General features: G+C 33.5%; 1 long non-coding RNA gene across 4 annotated transcripts; it reads left to right on the top strand.

Annotated features, from left to right (window-relative positions):
• Positions 1-9,328: 9,328 nt before the first annotated feature.
• LOC119642140 lies at positions 9,329-11,065 on the top strand. Of its 4 annotated transcripts, none has more exons than XR_005247959.1 (4): positions 9,329-9,536; positions 9,865-10,034; positions 10,094-10,220; positions 10,297-11,065. It is a non-coding gene; the product is annotated as an uncharacterized LOC119642140 (long non-coding RNA). The 4 variants fall into 4 exon arrangements; XR_005247961.1 differs by lacking the exon at positions 9,329-9,536 and adding an exon at positions 9,642-9,657; XR_005247960.1 differs by lacking the exon at positions 9,329-9,536 and adding an exon at positions 9,695-9,807.
• Positions 11,066-18,988: the final 7,923 nt, after the last annotated feature.

The raw sequence follows: 18,988 nt of genomic DNA, 5'->3' as shown, positions 1-18,988 counted from the left end.
AAAGCAAGCAAAGGTACCGCAAAATCATACGATTTTGCCTGTACTTGTAAGTAAGGAGATCAGAAAAGAACAAAATAAACACATATACCGCAAGATCATGCGATTTATTAGCGGTACCACAAAATCGCATGATTTTGTCTAACGGCATGCCGTTATTCCGCCGCTTGCGGTTGATACAGACCGACAGACACCCTACCCGAGGTTTGTTCGCGGCCGTTACAAGATTCAAAGAACACCATGCAACAAAATTATCCAAATCACCTTGAACCTGATGTAATTGCGATTCAACAGAGAAGGAAGAAAACAGTTTCACATCATCAGCATATATTAAAATCTGGCTGGAATTAACCACCGACGGGAGATCCTTAATGTATAAACTAAATAAAATGGGACCTAAGTGACTTCCTTGAGGTACGCCAGATATAACGAGGAATTCATCCGAGGTGATAAAGTTGAACAAAACCCTGAAGGATCTATTGTGCGGATAAGAGCTTATCCATTTCACTAAATAGAAAGGGAAGCCAGAGGCTTGGAGTTTAAAGACAAGTAAGTTATGGTTAACCATATCAAACGCTTTGTTTAAATCAGTGTATATCACATCTGTGCGAGAGCCACTAGAAAAAGCCTTGAACATGACAAGTAAACTCTAACAAGTTAGTGACTGTAGATCGCCCTTTACGAAAGCCGTGCTGGTGCGGAGAAATATACGAATTAATGGCAAAGGCCAATTGCTGACTCACAAATCGCTCGAACAACTTAGGCAAGACACTCAACTTGGCTATGCCTCTGTAGTTCTCAACAAATTGTCTACTTCCACTCTTGTGGATAGGAATAAGGAAACTACTTTTCCAACACGAAGGGAAAACATCTAAATTCAAGGATAGGTTAAAAATCTATCCATCATTATTTAACCTTTGAAACCGAAATTTGCCTTTGTTTAACCTATTGTAGAAAGTAGTCCGTGGTAGTTGCGTCGAACTGTAATAGAAGTGAGAAAAATTTCTTAATGTATAGAAAATAATCCGTGGCAGAAAGAGAGAACCATGCAACGATGTAATCTTTCGCACGCGAATCTAACATACTGTTGCTTGGAGCGAACTCCCGTTTATGTCGTTCCCGCTCGCGTTCCAATTCACATATGCGTTCAACCTCTTTATTCGCTAAAAACTGTTCATATTCTCTTCTGGTTCATTAGTTTCTGACGTAGTTGTTCAGATTTGGGCATAATTTCCTCTTTGATCAATTTATTAATGATTTTTGGTCATATGGGAATTGTTCAACTTATTACGAAAGCACCGTTGCGTTTCGTGTACTTGCATGAAGCTCATATGGTTAAATGATTTAATAAATAAGAATCATTGCCCCTTTGTTGCAGAGAAAACATATCTTATAATAATAAGCTTTAGTCGTAGCTTACGGGCCGTAAATGTCATTTTAGAACATGAAGAGGTGTCCAAGCGCGGTGATCTAATACAAAAGAAAATAAATGATGATATCTTTTACCATTTAGTTTTTATTACAAATTAAAAAAAAAGACATTTATTTGGTTATACATGTACAGTTATATTAAGAGTTAATCCAAAAATTATATTATTAATCACCTAATTGGAGTTCAAATGGACTACGTTAGAGAGTGACAAAGGTTAAGGAAACTAGGCACTTCTCTCCGCTTCAACAAAGCTTAGAAACTCTATTTGCTGTTTTTGTCGCAATCTGCATTATATTCCAAATACAAATTCAATTCTAATTAATTCAGTTCTGCATGACTTAATCTGGGGCAACATTCAGTCTTATTCGGTGACTATCATTTTTTTATTGGATTACCAGTATACAATAGATGTAAGCTTCTCTCATATAGGTCAACCTAGACGTAAGCAGAATAGTTAACATTTTGGAAAACTTTGTTCTCCAATTACAAACACCACGACAATTTCCTCTAAACTTGAGCTTATAAGGAAAAGCTACGCAAAAAAAGCGAAGAAGTTTGAATTTATGAAACATGAGTAAGTAATCATCTATTATTAATCAATATCTAAATATTAGGTGGCTTGTAATTAGCTACACTGAACTAGAAGCTTTAAATTAACAACAAGAGTGATTCAACAACTGCGCTACCAGCCATATATGTGACACAGCGTCAGCTAGTTGCACCAGTTTAAAGGCACGTTTATCATGTTGTGTTAGAATGCTTTAAATGCACATAGGCAAAATCTATTCCAATCGATATCGTACAATCACAATAAAATCTCTAGGGCTGGATGTCAAGCTTCACAGAAACTTCGCAAAGCTAATGAAGGAAACGGAAAGTAATTGCGTCTTCATTTTTTTGCACTTTGACTGGTGTAAATTTACGAGCTTTTAGAGCTTTCAAGTACTTGGGGTTACTATTTTAGTAATTATTTTACAAATTATCTTTCATTTAATGAATGCTCATAAAATTTACATAACTTCCTTTTTTACCTTAAAACCTTACAATTTTTATACACTTTGCATTTAATTTAATCCGAGTGAAAAGTTAGCTTACTTCTTGGCTTTTGATCGTCACAAATGAATGCAAACCTAAGTTTGCTTCTTATTTATGCTTATTCGTTCAGTGTTATTAATAGTAGTGGAAGCGAACGCAAATGTCATAAAGCTAACGAAAACGAATTTATCATTCTGCGTGTGTGTGCATTGTAAAAAAAGTTATCAAGAGTGCACCCAGGAGCAATGAAACTATTTTTTGGCATTTGCCGAAAAACGCGCAGATATTAAGAAATAAAATAAGTCCGACAAGTCCACAATAAATGAGAGACTTATTTGAAAAATAGCCTGCGAATTTAAACGTCATGGCGTGGTCCGCAGAAATGAAAAGGAGTATGTATAAACGAATTAATAGAAAAGTATTTATTAAAGTAAAGTTAACTTCATTTTCAGGCTTTACATCATAGGAAAAATCAACAAAAATGCAGGGCTTGTTTACTTTTTTTCCTTATGTCATTGTCCATACCACAATAGAAATAGTTCTCTGTGTAAAAATCGCTACCCGCCAACCATTGAAAGTCTCCAGACCCCAACAACAAAAGTAAAAGCTAAACAGATCGCCCGGAGCATGTAGCATTTGTTTTATCACAGTTCCCCCGGGTCAGCGACATTCCATTATTATCCTTTAATTAAATTTGGGGACATAAATTATTTTTCCATATTTAATATGCTATATACACTAACCACACAAGTCTTTTTGCTGCTCATAAATATATTGTACCGGTTTTCTTCTTGCTGCTCATAAATATATTGTACCGGTCTTCTTCTTGCTGCTCATAAATATATTGTACCGGTCTTCTTCTTGCTGTTCATAAATGTACTCACGTGCATTTTGCCTAATTTGTCTAACAATGTGTATTTTAATATAAAATATAATTTATATAATTTGTGATTTATTAAATTGTCACAACACAAATTTAATTTTAAAATTTTATTTTGATGAGATTTCTAGGTAAACTAGATGGGCCTCTTTTTCAATACACGAAATAAATATACTCACTTTTAATTTGTTCAATATCCTCTACTTGTACAACAATTTTTACACCAAAATTGTTATTTATTTGATTATTTTTTATCTTTTTTCGAATTTTATTTCAGAAATTTTTTTATTTTTGTGTAATATTTCCTTCACAAGTTTCATAAAAAAAGGACCATATTGAGAATAGAGCGAGACGCTTCGATTCTGTTAAAGTAAGAGAAATTAAGCTCGCATTTCTGTCAAATGAGAAATCAAGCTCTCGCTCCTGTTAAATGAGAAATCAGGCTCGTACTTCTGTTACAGTGTGAGAAATTTATATACAAACTGGAAGCACGAAAAAAAGAGAGAATAAAATTCAGAAAAATTATCTCTTAAGTTACACGTAAAATTTTACACTGCTGAAGCAAAATCAAGACTTATTAAGATAGAATCACGACCAGAAAAAATGCAAACTGGCAATTTTGAAGTACTTAGACATTGCTATTGCTAATAACATTGCCGCGTTACTTCTTATTGAGATTCTTCCTTTGGCTGCGTTTAATCGATTGTAAAGAAACATTTGCTATGTTTTTGATTTTGGAAAACAGTTTGAGCAATATTATATTCGGCCGTGATTGCAAATTTCAGCTCGTATGTGAGTAACTGGCTCGCTCATTTAATTACTCTCATACGAGCCGAAATTTGTTTACAATACAATTGCAAAAGACCTTGCGTTCTAATAAACTCAGTAAGAAAGCAAACTTTAATTTCAAAATTTCGAAACACATGCATTAAACAAGTTTTAAAATGAAAGTTAAAAAAAAAAACTTTAACATTCGGTAAACATTTTAAAATAAATACGCATTTGTTCTATAAGGTCATGTATATTTCTAGTAAAGCCATATGTGTGTTCTCAAGAATTTATAAAATCCGCTAGAAGCCCTTCATTCAATAGGTGGACAAGCAGGCAATTGCACAACAATTTGCATTTTTTCCTTCACAGCTTTATTAATTTTTTTTTTGATTTACATTTCAAAAGCCAAAGTAATGAATAATACGCCGCAACACAAATAGTACTTATACTTAATATATGGCAATAGTTACGTGATACGTATTATTAACGATTATGAAACACATTAGCAATGTTTGACAACCCTAAATAGTGTGAGCAAGACGAAGAATTGCAAAAAGTGTATTCAATTGTAAAAAAAAACATTTTTTTTTAAATCTTTTCAATTGTAAAAAGTGTATTCAAAAGTTAAAAAAAAACAATTTTTTTTTAAAATTTAAAAATGGAATCAAATAAAGAAAACAATAAAGGTGAAGAAAGTCACTCAGTCGCTTTAAAAAAAAGTGTGGGTCGATACGAAGATGAAATAATGTCATTAGTGGATTCCCGGCCTTATGCGCAAACGACAATAACCAATTTTGACAATTTGACAAGCCCGCAAAAATTTACGTCGTGCCATGAATTGTTGTCACAGTCTGCTGAGTTATCGACAAGTGGATATGAATTTCATATCACTGATGGAGGGTTAATCGAATGTTGTGATATAGCGGAAGATACGATGAAAAAAGTGAAAAACATAGACACTCCAGAAAGAGATCATGATGACAACAAAAAAAGAACAATTGTGGATATAATATTTGAGGACTTTTCTACATCGTCCTGTAGTATCACCCGAGAGTAAGTTGAGGAATTTGGAACGGTCCCCTTTATTTATATTACGGGAAAAACCTAAAACAAAATACAGCAGTGAATTTAGAGAAAAGGCAATATTCGCTCTTTTATACGATCCTACACCAGAAAGTAAGTGCTACTTTATAGGCATTTTTTAACAACCCTAATTTTGTACATTCTTTTTAGAAAAAGCTTCAGATCGAGGTTATGACGATATCGAGAAAGAGGACACTTACAACACTTAAATCAAAGTAAGTTGTTTTTAAAATTTGTGAAGAGACAATATTTAAGTTAATTTAGGTTAATCCAAAATTTTTCAGCTTTGGCGCCATTTAATCAGTGTAAAACTGAAATATGTAACAATTATGATTGGGATGAAGATGACGATGACATTTTTGCTTCCATAAGCACTCAAGAAATCCTACATCAAGACGTGAAGATCAGTAATTTTCCTCATATGTCGAAGTTCCCAGTAAATAAGCAGTTTACTCAGGGTATGCATTGATGTTCCTCACATTTTATTATGCTTATTATTTTATTATTATTTTGATTGGCTTTAAAGGTAACCGAAGAGATAATAGTGGGTACTCCAAGAGCTGAGAGAAACTAATGTTGCATTAGTACTTCAAAAAGCTAGCGGAGAACGGCCGGAGTTGGGAGTAGATAAAAACGCAGTTGGCCTGAATGAAATTTTTATTGAAAACGAATCGGAAGAAAAGTAAAGTGAATCGAGATGAAGGGGGCAAGGTGAATAATCCGGAAAGTTCGCTTGTTTCTGCTGGTTTTCAAACAGCGAATGGTAAAAAAATCTCCATATCGGAAAAAAGCCAAATATCCGTACAAAATATTCTACGAGAATTTCAAGACAATTTGCAAGAAACGAATTATGAAACTGAACTAAAAGACTTAAAAGCTCGGATGTCGTTTAAAAGTATGGAGTCCAAGTTTGGAAAAAATATAAACAGCAGTGCGCAAAAAGCCAACTAAACAGGCTTTCAAGCGACCTTTAAAATACAACAAGATAATGTTGGCAAGGTCATTAATCCGGGAAGTTCGCTTGTTTCTGCTGGACCGAAAGATATGAGAAATCGCAAAAAACTATTGTCATTAAACCCAAAATTTAATTATAGGCAACCTAACTCTGTGAGACACCGAATAGAAACTCACGACAAGCCGAGACTACGACACCAGAATTAGGTGAGTTTATTAATAATGCAGTTGAAACAATTGCACCATGCCCAAATAGGAAATTGCCAGTTCAGGAAAAAGGTAACGATGCAGTATTAATGGCAAACCGACCAAAAAGGTGGCGGCCATCGGGTTTAAGTCGCACTCGTACTAACGTAAAGAAATAACAAATGAAGAGAATTGATGGAACATGCAAATTTTCTTATAAGATTCATTTATTTTTTTTAATATTAGTACATTTTGAGTCCATTCTTATGCTTTTTTCTTATTGGGTTCGATACTCATATGCTTCAAGGCTCTTCAACTCCTTGCAAGTTTAAATAAGTTTTGTTATTTTTTTAATTTTATTTAATAAATAACATTTGGATGTTTTTTTCTTATCTTTGGTTTCTTGTATCTTTTTACTATTCAAATAATTTATAATTATAACTTTTTTAGTATTTATATATAATGTATATTATTACATGCATATTATAATATATTAAACAATACTGAACACAAATGTTCACTTTGATGTGGTAACATACGATCCCCTTTTTTCTTTTTGGTTAAGACACTCATTACAAGTAAAAGCCATTTTTACAAGAGTTGCAGGATTTCGTTTGGTATACAATTCCGAGATAATTTAGTTCTCGCCGCACGAGAAGTATTAGCGAATTTAGCTTTGCCTCAAAAAATAAAAAACAAGTTTACCAAATTTTCTTGATATAGTGCATAACGATAATGAACCCCTAAGCGACTTGGTGCTCATCAATCGATTCATCAAGTCGATTTTATTTTCGATCGTTTGCTATAAATATACTAAATGAATTATTTACATGCAAATAAATTTTGCGAAAATTTAAATAAATTAACGGGAATGGGACCAAAAATTATAAACATGACAAAATTAAAACACCGCATGCGTAACGATAATAACAGTTAATTAGTAAGTAATCAAATGGAAGAATGGCACAAAATACAAAAACAAAGTAAGATTATAATGTAATATATATATGTATGTGTATGTTACAAGTTATATAGCATAAATAGCTACCAACGAGGATCATATAATCCTATTTAAATCTAACTAAAACTAAAAATTATAATTTAATAGTAAATTCAAGGAATCTAGTCGGAGTATTAAATTCGAAACATGTGTTTGTATAAAATTTGCTGCCTTTATGGAGTAAGCATATATATTCTCAATAATTCCAAAGATGTGAGAATAAGAGTCCAATTTGTTTACAATTTTTAATATTGTTCAAGTATTTGGATAAGAATTGCGTGCATGCGAGAATAAGCGTATAAAAATTTGCCTTCAACTGAAAATGATTCTCAATAATTCCAAAGACGTGAGAATAAGAGTCCAATTTGTTTACAATTTTTATATACATTTATATTGGACATTAAGTACGATTGGTTTAAATCGCGCCTCACCAAACCCAACTGCGCAAAATTAATTGACAATGCCAAAGACAAACACCTGTTGATGACCGCCAATGTATTCCAAAAATTTATTTTAATTTTGTTTTAATTTTCAGAGAATTTAATTTTCTTCAAACTTTAAAAAATCTCTTTCGAAAGTCATAAATTATCAAAATTGAAAATTGGTACTTAATATACAAAGCAAGTATGGTCTCAATCGGTTAATTGGTAAGTGAAGATATTCTTCAATCGTTTCCAAAATCCAAATGCCATGAAATTTAGTTTTGATTTCCGTTAAATATAAAAATCTAATTTTAATCTCTGTTAAATATAAAAATCTAATACCTATCGTACATGTAAAGCAATACTATGAATTTTTTTTAATTAAGACGTTTTAGATTGCAACAATCCATTAAATAAAAAGAACCTTTTAGCATTGACTCTTTATTTGATTGAGAGTGAATATCATTTTACCGGAGTGTGGGTGAAATGGGGTGCTCAACAAGTGGAGAATTTCAAAAATTTTCTGCCAGATTTTCCAGAAGACTTAAACAAAGTTGATAGATATGATACTAAGCCAACAGCTACCGGCATGCCCAAGGGTTGTTCTTATGCCATCATTCATACCAATTTTTTATATAAATAAAATTATTTAATTACACATTTCCAGATAACGTAAGAGGATTTAAATCGTTCTGCCGAGACCTTTAACGTCTTATAAGATTTCTTTTCCAACAATCCCGATGTTCCTATATTGCCAAATGACATAATATAAGGAAAGAAACCATTCCGCCTGATGTGTATGTATTTCTCAGCATTACTTGATTTAATAACAAAATTTTACTTACTTTTTTTTTTGTTTTTGTTTAGTAAAGAAGACAAGATCAATACATCCAGCAGTATCCAAAAAATATATTGTACGACCAGAAAAGTATATTGTACGACCAGAAAAGTATATTGTACGACCAAAAAAGTATATTGTACGACCAGAAAAGTATATTGTACGACCAGAAAAGTATATTGTACGACCAAAAAAGTATATTGTACGACCAGAAAAGTATATTTTTTAACTGTTTTTCTCTCTCTCGTTGAAATTATGTAACAATGGAATCCAGTGGAGGGATAAGATTTATTGTTTCTTACCGTTTCCTCTCTCAATAGCGACAGTATATGATAATGTACGGATAAAAAAAAAATTGAATTAATATACTTATCTTTCACAAATTTAAAATTTCTGTTTTGGCTTGTAAGCAACTAATTTTGTTCAAAATTTATTTTATTTTGAACTTACAGCTGTTTTTTTTTATAAATGCAGTTTTAAAAAAACAATACTAACTTAGAACAACAACACTAACGCACCACGTTTGATAATTTTTGACAATTTTGAGAGAACGTATCTCGCACATCTTGTGCATACATATAGCAAAAAGTTCGAAACTTGAAAATGGAACCTAGTTATCGTCATCAATCATCCCACAAATTAGATATGAGCAAAATATCGAAAAGAGTCACAATAGCATTTCGACACTTGCTTGCACCTACCGTTCGATTTGTTACATCTCTGTAAATATTACTTAGCAATATGATTGTTTTATAATCGCTTTATTTAGATAGTTTTAAATTGGATTAGGCCAAATAGCCTTCTCTTAATAATTGAGGCAATTATTTTCGTAATATTTCCACAAAATTGGTTACTTAATAATTGTTAATTAATGATATCATGATATATCATGATAGACTTCAAGGGTTTTTATACACTCAACACTTTGCCGAATATTGGTAAGAATGTGTTTAAGATGAAAAGTGCTAAAAATTTAAATTAAAAAAAAAACAAACAATAAGGGAGAGAAGTAAAATGTAATCAAAGCGCAAAAAATATTGAACTAAGACAGTCAAAATGGTAAAATTTGTGATGAAAATATAAATATTGGTTTTACGGCCATCCTTGACAAACGCCATAATGAACAGCTTGTTTCACTTTAATGGAAAATATATAGTTTATTTAATGATGGATATGAATTTTCAGCAAAGTTTCTTAACGTGCACTTATGTACACCTTAAGTTTGTTTTCCATGAGTAACACGTTAATGTAATGTTATTTTTGAAGACTCATCAAATTCTGAAATTGAAAATGCTGGAGGGAAGAGCGACTCCATCAATTAGTTCAAGTAAATATTTCGAACTCGTCCACCACCAATTGATTTGTTTACATTGAACAGTTGTTTTCGTTTCGGACTCGTACCCCACCCATTGATTTGTAAACATTGTTTGATGATAGTAAGTACGAGCTAATTACTTTAATGTGCAATAAATGTAATGTACTGTTATTTTTGAAGATTCGTCAAATTCTGAAATGGAAAACGGTGGAAGAAAGAGCGATTCCATCAATTATTTTAAGTAAATATTTCGAACTCGTACACCATCCATTGATTTCCATTGGTTTGTAAATATTGTTTGATGATGGTAAGTACGAAGCTCTTCCAAAAGAAGTTATGGAGAAAGCCATCATCGATCAATTTTACATATTCACTAATTCTAGGATCTGTATTATATGACGGACTTTCCAGATTTCCAACACTATCGAGACCGGTCTTCCAAAATTAAGAGTGTACGAGTTAAAAGTGAAAAGTTTGACGAAGATGTGAAAAAGCTTATTATTGTCAAAAAAATCAAGAGATGCGTATTCGCAATTGTATAGATGAGGCAAAAGAAATAACTATTCCTCTAAACGTCTTCCGAAAATCTGTAATTAAGCCACCGTGGGCCTTAAATGTCAATTCTCTCTCTTACTCTCATCATGCAAAATAGAACGTCCGCCAAATCTCGTTTCGTCTTCAGAGAACTAATCACAGAGAAAGACTAAGCTTTTAGAAAATAGAAAAAATAGCATTTCCCTTTTGAAGACGGTTCTAAGAGTGATAATATGTCCTCTGCCTATGTGATAGTAGATGCCCCGCGACAAGTTTAAATTGATCACATCCTACATGAAAATTCGTCAACATTTGCAACCAAAGCCACAAACCTTACTCGCAAAGTTAAACTTAAAATGGTTATCATCAGAGATGGTTTCTCACTCACAAAAGGTATTCGCAACTCTTTAAATTTCAATTGGAACATCATTAGCAAAGTGAGGAAAACATGCAGAGATAAAATTAAAATATTTGGCTATCAAATCATAATGGAATCTTTTCGGAAATGAGCGAGCAAATCGGCAGCTTCTGCACCTTCAATTATGAACGACGCAATGGAAAAGCTTGATTTTCAGAAGCATATTAGAAAAAAAATTAAAGCAAAGCTAACGAAAAAAATCGACAGCACTGCCATCTACACTACCTGCATCTTAGTCTTTTTGAATGTCAAAACCTTTCTAATATTCGAAGACTAGTTTTCGGGCCTTGTAACCCTGTTGTCATCTCGAAAATGTCTGGAGAACTTGATCAATCAATAAAGTCAATAAATTATTTGATCTTCATAAAAAACAAAAGAAAAGGCGATATTCTTAATTGCTAGTGCTCATCCTGTCTTTAGTTACCGAAGTTATCGCTTTGGTCTAAATAAGTTGTAATAACAAAACTAATAACAATGATATTAGACGGACAATGCTTTCCACACGAAAGCTTAATTTTCTTACTTTCTGAAGTAAATCTGAAGCAAGCAGGTGGAATCTGTTGGATAAGAGAAAGATTAACGAACAGTAAGACTCGAAAACATTGAGCAGAAAGATCATTGGCAAATAAAGCAAACAAGAGTAGGTCTAGGTGATCATGTACCAAAAATATTTCGACTTTCAAAACCTAAAAAATTAATGAAGTATAAATAGCCCAAATTTTTTGGAGATTTGTGACTTTACTGACAATGTCTTCTAAGTTCTGCTAAGTTACGATTTACAGCAAAAAACAATAATTTAAATGGTAAAATTAAAAATTAGTACGCAGTACGAACAATTACACAAAGCAAGCAATTGTGATCACAGATTAAAAAGCTACGTTATTGCTACTATCGGCATACCCAGTCAGCAAGACGCCAAAAGTTATCTGAAGCCGTCTCTGTCGCAAAAAGTTTTAGATTATTAAGACACAAGTGCAAAAGCGTGTGCTTTTTTTTTAATACGATGAAACACTCAGTCAATTATCTTCTACGCGTGTAATACGGTAATGATCTGGAAGAAATTGAAGAAAGAGACAAATAAAAGGGGACGATGGGCGCAGCCTAATTTTGTATTACCAATCTATAAGTACTACGCCTTTACGGACTACATTCCGCTACTACTCTACCGCATTTTTGATTTGAACTCGCGAACATTATGCTTTGTCTCCTATCTGCAGAAGGCAAGGAGTTAGGGACACAGGGTGCCAGGTTAACCTCGCGTACAAACCCGTTCTTCGCACGCAAATCAACAATCAATACTTTATATTGTTAATTAGTTGATATTTTTGAGAGATCAAGTATAAAAACTTTGTTATACGTTCCTATAAGCAAAATTATCCTTACATATGCACAATACCTTGGAACACTGTAAGGGGGCAACACCGACTATAAAACACCCTACATCACTTCGCCTAGTTAAACATTTTGCTTCTCTTCGCCATAAACTATCAAAATTTATACCTTTTTGCTAGCTAAAATGCTTTTTATGAGAGCCCTTACTACAGAAGCGTTCGAAAAATATAGGTAAGTAGCCCAAATTACCTACAATACTTTTATATATTGAATCTTTGCTTTCTACTAATTTCTATCGGTAAATACTAAAAAGATAAAAGATTTTGTTTCTACATAAAAACTTGTTACATCCTACAATACCTGTGGTACAAGGCAAATTAATTGTGAGCGGATACATACAACAGCCAGAAAAACTTGCGTTAGACGAACTAATCAAGACCAAACTTGTCTGTCCGTCTGAATTTTCGCCATGTATTCTTGCGTTCAACTTACAGATCATAGTTTCGACATATTTTCATGAAGCTTGATACGCTAACGTGTCGCGGTCAAATGAAAAGGCTTATTGGACCACATTTTCGCCTATACCTCATGTTACTTCTTATTTTGTGAAAATATGGCAAATTTTCAGAATTTCGCAACTAAAGTAAGTAATCGAATGTGGCAATTGTGTCAACCTCCTTCCATATAACCGTGCCCGCTGAATTTGTCTCTTTCTAATTTTCAGTATTTATTTATTTATTTATTTATTTTATTCCACTTATATTAGAAACTCAACTAAACAAATAACAGTCGAGTTCAATAGGCTCTTAATGCAAAACTAATATTAATTAACAATAAAACTGAGTATAAGCATAATAAAACAAATAAGAAGAAAAAAAAAGAAAAAAAAGCATGTACACTATCAGCATAGGAGCACACTTTATTACTTTAATTAGAAAGGAAACGCCAAGAACAAATCTACGTTTCTCCAGAGACGGTAGGGACAGCAGAAGCAACCTAGTATGTCCCGATTTAAATTTCTTTATGATAATAATTTGACAAAAATTGACCTTACTAAATTTGGACCACGTAGGTTTATTTTTTCGATCCCGCTCCAAATAAGAGGTTGATGAAATGTAAGCCTTTATATGGCAAAAAAACCAAATTTTGACATTTTATCAAGAAAATTGATTCACAAGATTTAAATACAGTAAAGCTGAACTGTATCAAATTTGAACCTCATGTGTCTATTTTTTGACACCATTTTTTTACAAGGATCTTCATGGAAAGTAAGTTCTTTGACAAAAATTGTAAAACAGTAGTAATTTGCATTAAAGTTAACTGTAGGACATTTTGACACCATGGGACATAGGTAGGTAGGTAGGTTGTTCATTTCTATTCTATTCTAAAGCACTGTCGCGGAATTGAGGAACATGCAACTAATTAAAGTTTGGTTTACTTACTAAAATGCCTGCATTTCAGAGTAGAAATTTGAAGACACGAGTACTTTGGCATGTCACCGCGGTAATTTATAGTCTGCAGATTTTTGACAAAGTCTTTGAAATACTATTGCATGAAAGTATGGCGCTTCATCAGTCACCGCCCAGCATTATGTACTGTGAATAAATTATATCAACGGTGGAGGGAACAAAGCAATTAGCTTGATAATCCATCATAACAACATCTTCCAATTGATTACTTTTCTTATTGAATTTGAACATTAAATTTTTTCGGGTGAAGATTCCCTTGCGCAAGTGCGGATTTCTGGATTGTATTTTGATAATAATTCATCCAAGTGCGTTGTTTCTGGATTGTATTTTGATCATAATTTATGCAAGTGCGCCGTTTCTGGATTGTATTTTGAGTCATTGATAAACACATTAAGTATGCAATCTTTTAGAGAAAGTAGCTGTCCTCAAATTCGTCATTTTCATTAACTTTTTTTGAGATTGTGATAGCAATTTTTCTTAAACTTCAAATCTGAGCTAAACGATAAGATATTCTGCAATGTTACCTTCCGAATTTACTCAATAATCATTAGCTAAGGGCTATGGTTGCTAATAATCCGTGATGAAGTGAATCCTGAAAACCTTTTAAAAATTAGCTGATTGCGTACTTTCACAGTCTAACTATAAGTGAAAGTCTGACTCATTGCATAGTGTCTTTAAGTAATCCTTCTTGTCGACATTAATTATCTGAGTTTTCCCTTCTTATTATTAATAACCATGTTGTTTATCTACAATGCTACGTTATTATGACAAGAAATCGCTTTTAAAGTGACTTAAGTATGCAATAAGTCTTTGCTTCACCTATTTCTTAGGACTATGGATTGCTCGGCTTTACGTTAGAAAAATATTTTATTCGCACGCTTATCATAGTGACTTTGTAGCAGCAGCAGCATAGGTAGCAGCAACCGACATTATATTGTAAATTACACTTGTTAAGAAAAACGCGATATATTGCAAACCCCATCAAGTTTTGTTGCGGCATCACTTTCCACCCATATGACCACTAGCAAGAGCTGTTACTGATGGTGACTATAACTATTACTAGCACACACTCACTTAGCAGTTATGTGAACCGGACCAGTTTAAATGAGTGGTTACTTGTTTTCCAGTTCATTTTTCTTCTTCTGTGCTTTTCTTGTACATAAAAATGATGTTTCGTTTCGAAATCGAAAGCTAATCAATGCGTCTCTTTGCCACCTCGTGCAACATCGGCGTTATCTGGCAATCATACGTGTACTACAGTTATTTTCGTATACAGCAACTTTGATTGGACATATTGCTGTTGTATGCGTTTTTAGGTCTGTTTGTCTGTCTATCTTTTAGGTTAATTATGTCGGCGTGATTTTCTTTTTTCGCGGTCTGCGATTAACGAGAGCGAAAGCTGTTTTATTGCAAGTATGCAAATGAAATATGTTTTATTACCTATGCAATGATTGACAGTCAACTATACATATACGTATATGTCGATATGTGTTTATGTAGATATTATAATTCTCAACATTCCCGTTGGGGCTGGCGCTGGTGCGTGCGTGTGTGCTTTTTATGTTGTAAAAATTGCAACATTTTTCTTTCAAGATTATTGAAAGTGCAAGTAAAAGTGAAATATGTTATATGATAAAATAACGACCACACTTCGCTCAAACACTTACGTATATGTACTTATTTATAGACTGGCTATAAGTGAAAATGTGCAGGCGAAGAATTTCAACAATTCTCCTGACAGCAGCAAATTAGGTTAGCTTATCGAATGACCTGCCTCTGATGATTACAGTAATGATGGCAGTATTGAATTGTCTGTCGAAAGCCCAATAGATTCATTAAACCATTTTTTTTTCTTTTTGTTAAAACAATATTTCTTTATTTCGTCATGGTTGTAGTTGTTACTGCTATTTGTCTATCACGGCAGGCATGATATATAAGATGTACGCATGTATTTGTAGTTAATGGAAAACACAATATTACAATAATCTGCGTGCAAATCTCTTAATCGTATATTATTACTGCAGAGTGCGTGTTGTTTTGAAGTTTGTGGTTTTTTTATTTCAGTTATGGTTTTTTCTTTTTTCTCTACTTCTTCTACTGTTCAACAAACCAAAATCAATACGTAGCATTAGCTTAGTGCCATAAGGCAAATTGCTTCATATACAAATCATGTCAGTGTATACGCAGAGCGTATAATAATCCTGTCAGTTTAGCACAATCGTCAACAACAACATCATGTAATCAGGTTTATTCCTATTTAATTGAAGAATTTTTCTCTCACCATCGTTATTTTATATATGCTTAACATAAATTTTTATTAAACAAACAAGGAAAAAACAAACAGCTTAGACTTTCGTGTTTTCTTACCTTTTGACAATGGGTTAAAGGCTGCGCTATGCCGTCATTTTCTGCACTAAACTTTTTCTATTTCTCCCAAAATCACAAAGCAGCACAATGCTATCTTCATTAACTGCTATACTCTAGCACCGTTCGTTTTACTGACAGCGCCCCTATAAACGGTGCAACAGATAAGCACTTTTCACGCACAAAAACACAAATAAAATATGGCTTCGGGTTTTGCGGCTTGACAACTACCGAACATTGTGTTTAATAAAGGTACTTTTATGATAGCTCCCTCTGGTAGCCTGGTTGAAGCATCAAATCTAATCCGATCGTACTATCCTTACAAGGTCAAACGCTTTCTGGATGATTACCTTTCGACAAACGATAAATGTTGTTATTCCACCTATTTTGGTTAATTGGCCTAGCAACTCTTGACAATTTCTCTAAAATTCGGACTGCATCGTTTCCTGACTTCCAGTTAAAGTTTGTTTTTTAATTTAAGGAACAAATACTCTTAAAGCAGACCGGAAGATTGGTTAGTCTCAGCTGATGAGTTAGTCTTGGCAATGAATATGAAAAAGAATAATTTTCCTTAACTGTTAACACACCTAAGATTTTCATTATATCCAATGATGGATTTGGTGATCAATGAGGAAATTGCGCAAAATTCTTAGTCGTTCTTGTTTATGCGCCCATATCAGTTGCATATCTGCAAGTTGTAGATTAGTAATACTTTGATGCCTTCAAACACACTTACAGGCTCAAAACCGCTTGCAAAGAAACAAATAGTGCAGGCGCATTAATACCTTAAAAAAAAAATTCCGCAGTTTTTTCACGATTCCTGCGAGGGTTTAGGGGAGCTTCTGTAAGTAATACCGGATGTTCATCAGTGCACGTAGATCATTGTTCCGAAAATGTAGACGAATAAAATTTTTCTTCATTCGTTAGTCATAATTGAAAGCAATTGAAAGCAAAATTACTTTGCTGTAAATGTAATCCCATATATGTTCCATATCATTCCAATCAATACCGTGTTCGCAGTGGATAGTCGTGGTTGCGCTTTCCGCGCTGGTAAAGAAGAACAAACAATGATGGTCGTTGGTCCTATGACTCCCTTTAGTCGGGATCTAATGCCGATCTTTAAAGTATTGGTCAGGTGAGATGATGCAGAAGTTGCAATTCGAGAAGCCAGTAGATTCGAAAAAGTTGAGCTTCTTTCATATACCCAGCAATAATAGCAAGCTATGCAATCTGGTAAACCATGGGGCACAGATGGTTATGTATCAAATACGCCGTAATTTTCAAAACCTAAGTGGACACGAAGTTCAGCTGCTTAAATTACCTGGCATAGAATATAGTTACAAATTATGGCGTTATTGGATGACACGAGAAACTTCTGAATTTGGTAAACTGCTAGGCAATGGCACCAAAGTAAATCGTTTTTTGGAAGTATTAAAAAAGCTTGTTGGAAAGAGTGACTTCACCACCATGTTACCACCTGCGTTGCCGTCAGAAAAAGAAGAGAAAATGCGAGAAATAACCTCAGAAATGAAGCGCACGCTGAAAGAAAGAAGAAGTTTTGGGAGATGATGGAGTCTTGTTCTATCACAGTTCCCCTACGACAGCAACATTCCACTATTATCCTCTAATTAAATTTAGCGATATAAGTTATTTTTCCATGTTTAATGTGCTACATACACCAACCACACTAGTCTTGTGTCTTACGTGCGTATAATCGTGATGCCCTACCTATCCCATAAAAATCTTATGTAGAAAAGATTTGGTACAATAAAAAGTATCAAGAAGAAGACCGGTACAATAAGTATCTACAAGTGCCAGCAACAAAAAGTATCAAGAAGAAGACCGGTACAATAAGTCTCAACAAGTGCCAGCAATAAAAAGTATCAAGAAGACCGGTACAATATATTTATAAGTATTAAGAAGTGTAGCTATAACAATAAAGTCTTTATAATAATTTACCCCCACGGCCACCATTCGATATGGACTCACAAAGGCTTAAAACATAATTCATTCTTTGTCTTGTATCATTTTTATCATTTTCTTGCAATCGCTTTTGAGCTTGCTGCCCTCTTAATAGTTCACCGGCATATTCACATATAAAAGCTCAGGTAGTAGCCAAGAAATGAATCGATCGATTGTGTTTAGCAGTAGCTGGGGTATTAGAAAGAGCTTTTGGTGGTTGGGTATCGCCATTCAACATTAACAATTAATTCCAAGTAGTAATAAGTAAATGTGTAACGAATACCAGGAAAACATCTTCGTCTTCAATAACGTTTACAGAATAAAACAGGACAGTAAGTAAAATTTTGCATTGGTATTACATATCTCGACTTATGCTACCGCAGCACGCAAAGAAATATCACAAGCGGGAATTGGATACTTTTTTCTTAAATCACTCAATGAATCCAATTTGCTGTAGTAATTATAACATATTTTGGTTCAAACTGCATGCACGTTTTAGAAAATGGTATTTTCTCTGTTTGAGACGAAGAACTTTCATGCTAAAATGTAAAAAAGGAGAAAAATGAATCTACAACAATAGATTAGATAAAATACGTATGACATGGTTCACAGATCAAATTTATTTTGAGCCAAAAGAAGCTACTAATGAGGCTAACAATGTTTACTTTAACGGTTTCGTTTGTTTCCATAGTTACCACCTGTTAACAAAATCTTAATTTTTGCATGTTTTTATAATCCGTGAGTGATACCCTTCCCGAGTGCCTTTTTTCATCGCAATAGTTACTTTCAGCTTTGCAACCTTCATCAAACAAATTCAAATTAGCTTTTTCTATTCTCTCTCAATTGTAAACAAATTCAGATTCGCTCAGTCTATTGCCCTCAGATGATTCCAAAGTCAAACTCGCTTATTCTTTCCTCTCTCAATTATAAACAAATTCAGACTCGCTGATTCTATTACTCTCAGATGCTTCCCAATTCAGGGTGGCCATTGTATTA

The sequence above is a fragment of the Glossina fuscipes genome, unplaced genomic scaffold (assembly GCF_014805625.2).
Source record: "Glossina fuscipes isolate IAEA_lab_2018 unplaced genomic scaffold, Yale_Gfus_2 219, whole genome shotgun sequence".
Taxonomy (NCBI): Eukaryota; Metazoa; Arthropoda; class Insecta; order Diptera; family Glossinidae; genus Glossina; species Glossina fuscipes.
This window is presented reverse-complemented; position numbering and strand designations above follow the sequence as displayed.